This window comes from Marmota marmota, unplaced genomic scaffold (assembly GCF_001458135.2).
Source record: "Marmota marmota marmota unplaced genomic scaffold, marMar, whole genome shotgun sequence".
Lineage (NCBI taxonomy): Eukaryota > Metazoa > Chordata > Mammalia > Rodentia > Sciuridae > Marmota > Marmota marmota.
In genome coordinates this window covers 22,514-33,684 of record NW_026006039.1, presented here as the reverse complement: position 1 = coordinate 33,684, position 11,171 = coordinate 22,514, and the positions used below count along the sequence as shown (strand labels likewise).

At 45.6% G+C, this 11,171-nt stretch overlaps 1 long non-coding RNA gene across 1 annotated transcript in view; it reads right to left on the bottom strand.

Moving 5' to 3' along the window:
- The window catches only part of LOC125614706, a 19,337-nt gene extending 8,482 nt beyond the window's left edge, over window positions 1–10,855 (bottom strand). The window contains exons 1-2 of the long non-coding RNA XR_007345273.1: window positions 10,846–10,855; window positions 4,664–4,670 (exon numbers count right to left, since the gene is read on the bottom strand). This is a non-coding gene — a long non-coding RNA (uncharacterized LOC125614706). The remainder of the gene's footprint in view (window positions 1–4,663; window positions 4,671–10,845) is intronic.
- Between the last annotated feature and the right edge of the window lie 316 nt (window positions 10,856–11,171).

Sequence of the window (11,171 nt, the reverse complement as noted above, 5' to 3'; positions counted from 1 at the left end):
CGCCGTCTGATAGAAGAAAAAGTTGGCTACGATCTACATACTGTGGGGTCGGGCTCCAAATTCCTCAATAGGACACCCATAGCACAAAAGTTAATAACTAGAATCAACAAATGGGACTTACTCAAACTAAAAAGTTTTTTCTCAGCAAAAGAAACAATAAGAGAGGTAAATAGGGAGCCTACACCCTGGGAACAAATCTTTACTCCTCACACTTCAGATAGAGCCCTAATATCCAGAGTATACAAAGAACTCAAAAAATTAGACAATAAGAGAACAAACAACCCAATCAACAAATGGGCCAAGGACCTGAACAGACACTTCTCAGAGGAGGACATACAGTCAATCAACAAGTACATGAAAAAATGCTCAACATCTCTAGCTGTCAGAGAAATGCAAATCAAAACCACCCTAAGATACCATCTCACTCCAGTAAGATTGGCAGCCATTAGGAAGTCAAACAACAACAAGTGCTGGCGAGGATGTGGGGAAAAGGGTACACTTGTACATTGCTGGTGGGACTGCAGATTGGTGCAGCCAATTTGGAAAGCAGTATGGAGATTTCTTGGAAAGCTGGGAATGGAGCCACCATTTGACCCAGCTATTCCCCTTCTTGGTCTATTCCCTAAAGACCTAAAAAGAGCATGCTACAGGGACACTGCTACATCGATGTTCATAGCAGCACAGTTCACAATAGCAAGACTGTGGAACCAACCTAGATGCCCTTCAATAGACGAATGGATAAAAAAAATGTGGCATTTATACACAATGGAGTATTACTCTGCATTAAAAAATGACAAAATCATAGAATTTACAGGGAAATGGATGGCATTAGAGCAGATTATGCTAAGTGAAACTAGCCAATCCCTAAAAAGCAAATGCCAAATGTCTTCTTTGATATAAGGAGAGTAACTAAAATCAGAGTAGGGACGAAGAGCAGGAGAAGAAGATTAACATTTAACAGGGATGTGAGGTGGGAGGGAAAGGGAGAGAGAAGGGAAATTGCATGGTAATGGAAGGAGACCCTCAGGGTTATACAGTGGAGGGAGTAGAGAGAGAGGAGGGGAGGGGAGGGGAGAGGTGGGGAGGGGGGAGGGGGGAGGATGGGAAAGGCAGCGGAGCACAACAGACACTAGTATGGCAATATGTAAATCAATGGATGTGTAACTGATGTGATTCTGCAATCTGTGTATGGGGTGAAGGTGGGAGTTCATAACCCACTTGAATCAAAGTGTGGAATATGATATGTCAAGAAATTTGTAATGTTTTGAACAACCCACAATAAAAAATTAAAAAAAAAAAAAAGCAGAGGAGAGTGGGAGAATTCGATTTTGACAGATTAGAGTGGTAAGTACATTGTTGAGAGGAAGGGAGGTGTGGTTTGGGGATACTCTAGGCCAGTAATGTTTTGACTCATCATTGCTAGAAAGGCCTCATCAGTGCTCCACATAGCACATAATTTTTTGAATCCCTTAGTAAAAAGAAAGCCTTATTTAGGGGACTTCTGGCCATTTTCCTTGCTTTCTGCAACATGAATCTAATGGGGAAAGAGTATTGTAGTTTAGACTTCCTGAAGATAAGTCTGTCAATACTCCCAGGACTCCCTAGCAGTACTGACAGGCAAGAGAAATGAAGGACTGAATGTGTCCCTCTCATACATTCCATGTTAAATCCAGAAACAGGAGGCATCCCTGTGTGGTTCCATAGAATGCTTTTCCAAATTCATCAACTCATGCCTCATTTGATGAACTCTGTTGCTCAAGCCTGTAATCTTATTGAATACTTAATAACCTTATGCCAGCCAGTTGATATAACTTGGGAAGTGACCCTTAATCCATTTGCAGAGAATTTTAAGAGTAGGATGGACATGATTTTGAAAAGTAGGGGAGAGAAAGCAGGGGGTTTTGTGTCACTCTGTTGGAAGCATAGATAGTCCAAAAATAGCAACAGGATAAGTGACATAGAAAAAAGCAAGAGTCATTATATTCTTTGGCTTTCCTTTGGAATAATAAATGTGAGGGGAGATAGGGTCCATTCAGTCACTGTAGAGTAAGAACCATAATTACCATTTTTGGTGAAGAAAAGATACCGAGAAAAGGTTTCTTAGTTGTGAGGGATCTTCAACTAATGCCCCATGAGATGATTTGTAAGTAGGTAAAGGTGGTGAATTCATTGCCCTCCAGATTCTGAAAGCAGCCTCTAAAAAATGGTGGTATGATGCTCATTGCTGAAGAGAGTCATGGGGACACCATAAGGCAACAGCCATAACAATGGAGCCTCATTGCCTCTCAATGGCCTTGCTCAAATGGATGACACAAAAGCAAGAGAGAGTGTACATCAACATATCAGCAGGAAAAACAAAAGGTGTCACTACAGTTATTAACAGGAAAAAAGATGAATAGTGACAACATAAATGACATCAGGTATGAGTGTGACATATGAAAGAGGTTTCAGCAGAAGAAAGTGTAGACAGAGAAACCCAAAGCAAACTGCAAGTTATCAGGGGCTGTTAGACATCATTTCAACCAAAGTTGGGAGAGGAACAAGGTGAGGTTCAAATGCCTTCCTGTAGATTGCTGTCAATCTGAGTTAATGCACCTGGTTAGATGTCACTGGAGAGTGGGAAGTTGAAGCTCCAAACCTCACTTCTTGTGTTCCAAAGAAAGAAAATTTGAAGTCAGACACCAAAGGCAATGCAAGATAACTTTTTCTTAAAGTAAAGTAATGTAAGGCTCAAATGAAGAGCATTCTCAAGAGAGTGGGTCAGCTGCCCGCAGAGAAAAAGGAAGGAAAGAGTGCTGTCTCCAAATTCATTGGTATTTTATGGTTCCCTGAGAACTGGGTCCACCTTCTCCACTCTTTGCCAGTCATGTGTTCAACTCCTTCATGTCAGGGGGTAGAGGTTTTGACCTTAGTTGTTCCTCTCCAGAACTGTCATAGTGGCCATCATATTAAGTGGGAGGGGGCTTCATTTACAAGTAAATACTATGTTAGTGTGATATTGGGGTCAATGACCAGACAGAACTTTTTTTCTCCTGAAATGCTAAGAAAATTTCTCTTCTGACATTTATTGAGACTCTTATGGCCATAAATTCTAGCTTCACAATGACCCCAACTGATTTTGCCAAGAGTTAGTAATAGCCCAATTAATCTTTCTTGGTGTGTTTCTTAATTGACTCCCTTTGTTCTGATTATTCATATATCTATTGTTTTTCCTGCATTATCTGTTTACCCACTTGCCTTAAAAGTAATTTTAAGGAAACTTTAAGAGCAACATAAAGAAAACCCATGACATTTCCTGTTATTGGTTTGCATTTCAGTGCTCACTACTGTGATCTAACATCTCTCACCACCTGAGAGAAGTGACAATGGCTTCTTTGGTTTGGCAGGTAGAGGTCAGAGGAGGGTCCTTTTGCCTTGGAGCTGGCAGGCTGCATGGCAGATGAACAAAATCCCCCTGCCTTTCACAAAGACCATGAAGGAGAGCATGGAGAGGGTGGGGGTCACAGAGCTACCTTTGGCAGGATGTCCCTCCTCACACTGTACAGCAGCCAGGCTTCCTTAAATTTGGTGAAGCTCCTCACTGATCTTCAACAGCTCCATGGGCAGATTGGACACAAGTCCTCACAGAGAAGAAATTAAAGCAGAGCACAGCTATGCAAGTTGCCCCAAGATAAGCACTAAGGGGGCTGGAATTCAGGTCCCACCACCCTCAGTCAGGGCTTCTATCTACTGGGTGGCAAAGAGCCAGGCACACATGGGCACTTGCCTGGGCAGAAACCAAGCGGTGGCTTCACCAGACTGTGGTTCTGATGGAGTTGGTGTCTGGTGAAAAACTTTAATTAAACTGTTAGCTCTGCTTATAATCAATAAAATTTTCCCTTTTTGACAATATTATGCTACAAAATTCTGATGTCTTTTTCGGATTTAAAAAGTGTAATGATGTTATAAAATATTATTACAGTATAACATTTAAAACAACACAAAATGCAAGCATGGCTTTCAGATTTCTCGCAAAACATATTTTCCCCCAGATTAAATTTTTTTATTCGTTTCATTTGTATATCTTTATGGGGTATATCATGGCAATTCAATATAGGTGTACAAGTTTTATCATGCAAATTTGATGTTACTTCCAGGAAGTCCCTGTAGTGTAACCTGCCTTTAGTTTTTTTTGTGATGAATGACTTTTCATAGAATTCATACTGTGACGAAGTCTGAGAGACTGTCTCTGTGTGCTCTTCAAGAATGGGGACATTCTAGCATTTCAAGCAGGCATTGATGTAGGATAGATGAGGCTGGACACCTGAGGAATTTGGAGGAAGCAGATTTATTTAAGCTGCAGCAATCCAGAAGGGCTAACGCCAAACAATCTCTGGACCTCAGGTCTGGAAATTCTCAGAGACTTCAGTGGGTGGTTGTACAACACAATGGTTAACATAACAGTTACATTTTGTTCCACGTTCTTAGGTTGGACAGAGGTTTCACAATTTTTTTACTATGGAAACAGATCTTTTGCACATCAACATACATGATTGGAGACCTTTTTTTTTTAAATTGTAGATGAGACTAATACATGTATTTTTTTTTCTATTTTTATGTGGTGCCGAGAATCAAACCCCAGGTCTCACATATGCTAGGCAAGTGCTCTGTCACTGACCACAACCCCAGCCCTGCAGGCCTTTACAAGAAACCTGGCCTTCACAACAAAGAGGAGCTCAAAGCACAATAAGTTCTCTAGAAATCCTGCTCACTTCTTAAACAATATCTTCTTGACTAGGAGAGAGGCTTATATCTTACAATGAAGATGGGGGGTCTTCTGTGGGCTACATCATTACCCCCTTTGATGCTCACTATTTAATCCTCTAAGTCAAAAAGCATTATTCTCTTCTTGGCTTTAAGCTTTATATAATGTCACATCATAGTTTTTTTTTTTTTTTTTTAACAGCTGCTTCTATAGTAGACCCACTAGTTGTAATGTAAAGAGGAAACAAACATGGAAGCAATGAACAAGTTCATAGCATAATCCCTGCTATGTCAATTAGGATTTGAATCCATCAAGAATAGGAAACCATCCACCAAATAGTGAGCTTGGATCCCAAGTGTAATACCCATTCAGGTTTGAACTGGTACATGTGGTAGTTTTCTGATATTGTTAACTATGTGTTTGATTGTTATCAGTCCTAGAGTCAAGACAAAAGAAAGGACTCTGTATATGAAAGAAGTAAGTGGTGGCAATGACAGTATAAGAGCTGTCTTAGAGGGAGAAACAGTCCATTTTCCTGTTGGCGAGTTTATCTTACACCTTGTGTGGATCATCCAGCCCACAGTGGCTGAAGCAGGGCTGATGTTTCCTCTAGCTTTGGGCACATGCAGGCTAGTCAGCTTCCAGAGTGACTTGAGCAGGGTTGGTGTCCTTCTGATCCTTGAGCTTGTCAGGTTTTTCCTTCTTCCTGATGCTCAGCTTAAAGGGTGCAAATTAACAAGAGAAAGCTGCAAAAGAATGTACGTAAGAATAAGAGATTTTATTTTCAGGAAATTCCAAAAGGAACAAAATATTACATAATGTATATTTCTGCATGTGTACATACATGTATTGACATATTTGGTGACACTCTAAAGAAGAGTAAGGGATTGTGGACAGTGCTCAGTGTGGGGGTGTGACAGAGGTGGGGGATATCCCAGGAGGCTTGAACTATGTAGATTTATCTCAATGTAACTTTAAACAAATTTGAAAACAACCTATAATTTCAGAAGCCTTACCCAACATTGGCTTATGATCTTCCATATATTATCATTTCATCTAAAAAATAAAAAATAAATTTTAACCCCCTGTCTCAAAGGTCAATTGCACTTCAAAGTGGGTTAACTTTAAGCTCAGAATAGATTTCTGCGTGGAAATTATGTCATATGCCTACTTGGATCCCAAAGTTTAGGCAGTGCTCAGCAGCTTAATTTACCCTTGGCTTATCCTCCTCACCATCTTTACCAGATGCAAACCCAAGGTTGTACCTAGTTCTGCACCCTGGTCAAGGTCACCCAGGGATTTGAATCCAGCTCCACCCACTCTGAAGTCTTTACGTCTCCTTATACTACCCCTTAGCCAGACAAAACTTGCTAACTTTTTCCTTTCTTGATAATCTCTTGGAAGAAGCCAATGTTAGGCTAAATTTGGTAGATCAAGGAGGGTATTTTCCCATAGGCTGTTTTTCTCCAAGTCCAGGTATGGTGAGTCTGGCTGTCCCCAGCCTGCTACAATGTGCTCAGGCCTCACACCACTGCCCAGAGACCCAGTGCCCATATGGCCCTATGTCCAGGACACAAAGTCCCCTCAGGGAGGCATGGGGGATAGGGGAAGAAGACGTGGTGGGAAGTTTAGGAGAAAGGACCAGAAGGGGCTTCCAGGGCTGGACTCCCAGAGTATCCAGAGATCCCTCTCCAGCTTGCCCTACAGGATCAGGTCCAGACCTGGTCAGCAGTTCCCAGGCTCTGACCCTGCTCCCTCAGCAGTGAGCTGGACCCACCTAGACCCACACACTGCCTGCTGTGAGGACCTCAGCCTTTATTTCATTGCTCACTAGTTTATTTGGATGAGTTCCCTGAGTTAGAGTCATAACTCCTCAAGGGTCCTGAGGACTGGTGGCTGGTCCTGGGAGGGGGGGGGGCGAAAGGCAGGCAGCATGGTGAAGTGACTGTGATGGAGAATGCCCAGTTTCCCAGCTCTTGTATATCTTGAGCAGACCAGCAGCCTTGGAGTCAATTCACTCAAATGGCACCATCATGAAATGGGGGCATCTGGTGGCCATAGCAGCATCTAGCCACTTTTAGCATAGGGCATCAGGCATCAAAATTCAGGAGTAGATTATTGGCATGGGGTGTGGGTGTCTGTGGAGGTGTCAGCATGCAGCTGTGTACCTTGCTTCCTACTCATGGTGGCGGTGACTGCGGAAGAATCCAGAAACAGTGGTGTGACAACAGAGGCATCCAGTCCTGAGAGTTGTCATCCTGCCATAGTGACAAGAGTCTGGCTGCAGTTGCAATGAAGTTGGCATCCAGTGCTGAGCATCACTGTCTGGTGTCCATGTTAAAGTCTGGTGGCAGCAGGGTGGAGCTCCAGAGTCTGGCAGGGGTGAGAGCAACATGCACCTGCATCAGGGGTCCTCAGTATAAGGGTCGGATATCAGGCTTGGGGTGAAGTGCAGTGACGTTGGGTCCTTGGTGGGCAGCGTCAGAGTCCAGCTGGAGTTTGAAAGTTCAATTGATGCATGATGGTGGTGGCACCAGAAGAGCCCAGAAGCAGGGGAAGCAACAACAGGCAGTGTCCAGCAGTGAGCATCTCCATCCTGCAGCAGTAACTGGGGTCCGGCTGCAGGGTGGTGAAGGTGGCATCCAGTGTCCATGTGGGGAGTCTGGGTGGCTGCAGTGAAGAGCTCCAGGCTGGCAGTGGCAGTGAGGGCATGGGATAGTGGGGCATCAGAGTGAGAAGGTGACCAGTAGCTGGGATGGCCTCTGGAAGCTCCAGGCCCTGGTCTTTCTCCTGGTGGACTTGACCTGCTCAGGAAGAAGCATGTGGGAGACAGCAGTACCCAGGCAGATGTCCAGGAACTTATCTGCCCTCAGCTGCCATGCCTCGCTCTGGCCATGAGCCCACTTGGTGTCTGCTCACCTCATCCCCTGGTACAGCTTCTACTGAGGAACTAGGCTCTCTGCCAGGTTGAGGTGGCCTTAGGAGAGAACCCCACTGTCCCCAGCCACATCCTGCATGGACTGTGGGGACAGAGAGCAGAGGTCCTAGAACATCTTCACCCCCAAAGCCATTTCTGTGGCTAAGGGCAGCAGAAGACCAAGACAGAGGGCTCTGCACCCTTAGACTCCCTCTGCCACCTGTGCCCTCCACTCTTGTCCTGCCCCAGGATGTGCTTGGAGGGTGAGGATTTCCTAGCCCCCCCCCACCTCCCACCTCTGCACTCTGCTGCCACAGCCCAGGGGAGACGTGGCTGGGGAGGGTGGGTGTCCTCTCCAAAGTCTGCCCCAGCTGGCAGATGGCCTACTTGCCCCTTAGAGGCTACAACCCAGGGAGGGGCTCAAGGATCAGGTGAGGAGCCGCCTGGTGGACTCAAGGCCAATGCCAGGCATGGTTGGCCTGGTCAGTATAAGGTCCTCAGCAGCTGTCTGTGTACCACCAGCTCCTGTGTCCTGCTTCCTGAGCAGGCAGGCCCTACTAGCAGCAAGACCAGTCACCTGGAGGAGCCACTGCAGAGACCATCACAGCCTCCATTCGCCCTCTGAGTCTGAGGCCCACTGTCCCATGCTGTCACCATCACCAGAGTTCCACACTGTGGCCACTGGGGTCCCCACATGGCCACCAGTAATGCTGCAGCCACCACCACTGCATTGGGACCAGACTCCTACCACCACCAGAGGATGAGGATGCTCCTGTCTGGATGCTTGGCTTGCTGCTGCCATCTCCAGACTCCTCAGTTGCCTTTGCCACCACTGCCATAACTGAACTCCAGACACTGACACTTCCACAGAGGCCCAACACCAAGGCTTCACTGCCCTGGCTCCTGCTCATGGCTGTCCTCCAAGCCTGAGGCCAAGTCTCCATCCTGCCACTGATAAATCTGGGCTCCCCAAAATGCCTTGGGACTCCTGTTTGACATCCTTCTCACAGATGGATGCTCCTGCTACAGAATCCTGACACTGCTCCTGGTCACTGGGAAACTCCAATGTGGAACCCTGCTGTGGAATGCTAAGGCTGGCCTCTATAGGCTTTAGTCCTGGATACCAGACTTATTTCACAGCCACTGGACACTTCCACAGGTGCCACCTGCACCCCCAGTCTTGGGAAGGGTCCATCACATGCCCTTCCATGCCTGCTGCCTGTTCATTTCTGTCAGGGGATTAACTCACTGATCCCAAAACTGAATCATCTCATGGATAAACCTTGCATTGGCTCACCTGTGAGCTTCTGGGGACACCTACTACCTAACCCACAAAACATCTTCATCAAATAGGTTAGCAAGACCTCCTTGATGGCTTGCAAGAGCTTCTGCATCAGCACTTGCTTCTTTGCCTTGCACTTTTATTTTATGGAGAGGAGCCTCTTGCCAAGAACATCATGGACCAAACTCTGGCACCTTCAAACTTGTTCTGCAGCTTTCTCACTTCTCTTGTCAGTAGAACAATCTAAAGTGATGGCCTTATCTGGATTTGGCTTTGGCTGAATGGAACGTGAGTCGTTTCTTCTTTTCTCCACACTATGAAAGGTTTTTTCCAAATGAGAAATAATGCTGTTATTTGCTTTCTTGTCATTTACATATGCCCTGGAGCAGCCCTTTAATTTCCTTCATGAACATTTCCTTTGCATTATAAGTGTGACAAAGTAGTGCAAGATGCACAGATTTTTTATGTGAAGTGCAAAACATAAGACTCTTCCTTTTATTTAAATAGTACAGACCAGTACTGATTTATTAATGGTTCTAACTTCAATAGTGTGTCTTGGAGAATAAGAGGATGGTGAGCCATGATCTGTGGAGCAATAAGAATGCACATATTAAGGTTTTTATCTTATATGAACAGGATTTTTAGTGCCACATGACAGTTAAAATAGTTAATATCACAGATCACAGTATGAGTTATAATGGCCTGAAATCTTCAACACTCATTAGGCAGTCACCTCTGCTCTATACACAGGGGCCTCTATCTCACCTTCTCCAGAATGGCCTGTTTGTGTCCTCTCCCACAGCACCATGAGCTCTACATGGGCTCCACCAGCAGCTACACAGTGCTGATGGTGGCACAGCCTGGTGAATGGATGAGCATTTTTAGGTCAACATAAAAGATTGTCACTAAAAATACTTACAATGCCATCCTAAAAATGAAAGAGTTACCATCACACAAAAAAATAGACAATCTCAGAGGGAAGTGGAAGGAGAGATGAGCTGGGGGGTCTGGCACTGGGTAATGCTCAGAAGCTCACATGTAGGAGGTGCCATAGAAAACATGAGAACTAGGGTGGTGAGCATACATTCCAGGATAAGTTGAGGGCTGCTGGCCTAATAGTTTCTTGACTTCTTGCCTCTGGTGTTTTGGTGCCTGAAATTTATGTTGTTGCCAGGAAAGGTGGCTCTCTTTCAAAGGATGGGATGGCAGCTTGGAGCACCATATGTTTGTGCGTGTGTGTGTGTGTGTGTGTGTGTGTGTGTGTGTATATATAATCTCAAGTGGAGGATAACGTTCAATGTCCACTCACTTGCTTAGTGGCAGCTAAGCTGTCTCCTCTTCCTGAATGTTTACAGTGGCCACTCATGGCTCCATATCTTCCTGTGTGGTCAGTGCTGGTGTAGGGCCAACTTCGGTTTTCAGGGCTATTCCTCCTCCTTCACAGGGAATGTGATAATATGCTCCCAAAAATGTAAGCAGGTAAATTAGGCCATGGCTACTGGAGGCAATTATATCACTTGGGGTGGTGCTAGAGCTGCAGGAGAAAACACCCAACATGACTGACTTTCCTTGGGCCTTTCCTAATTCACACTAGAATGCTGCCTCTGAGAATAGCCCAGGCCCTCCCCAATAGGACATCTTCCCAGACTAGGTTCCATCAGTTGCAGGATGTCAGCCTTGTGTGTCTTGGGATCATATGGCAGATCTCAGGGGCACCAGCAGAGATTCCTCTGCACACACCTTCAGTCATCCACCCCAGGCCCCATCCCCATAATCAGAGAGCTCAGACTCACAGGATCTGTGTTCTCCAGCTGGGAAAGGACATGGAAGTTCCCCTCTGATTCAGGCATAATGAGTAACAGGAAGGCCCTGAGATATTTCAGGTTGTCCAAGTCTTGGGACCTCAAAAATATTCTGGAGAGAGGCACAGCCACATTTCAATGATGGAGCAGAGGGTGCTGTGGAGTGTGGAGTGAGACAGGGAGTCATGAGGGACTGGGTCTCTCCTTTAGGTAGCACCTCCCAAGGTCCGTGCATCATGGGCTTCCCAATGAGTGGCCAAGCAGGCCCATGCACCACATCAAAAGGGCAACCTTTGAGGCACATGTGTGGGTAAGGGGCTCCCCACACTTGCTTTCCAGTCTCTGTACAGTAAAGTATGGGCAGCCCAGGCTGGGATTGGCTGTGTTGGGATGGGATCCTCACAGAGCCTGGTTCTGAGGCCCCAT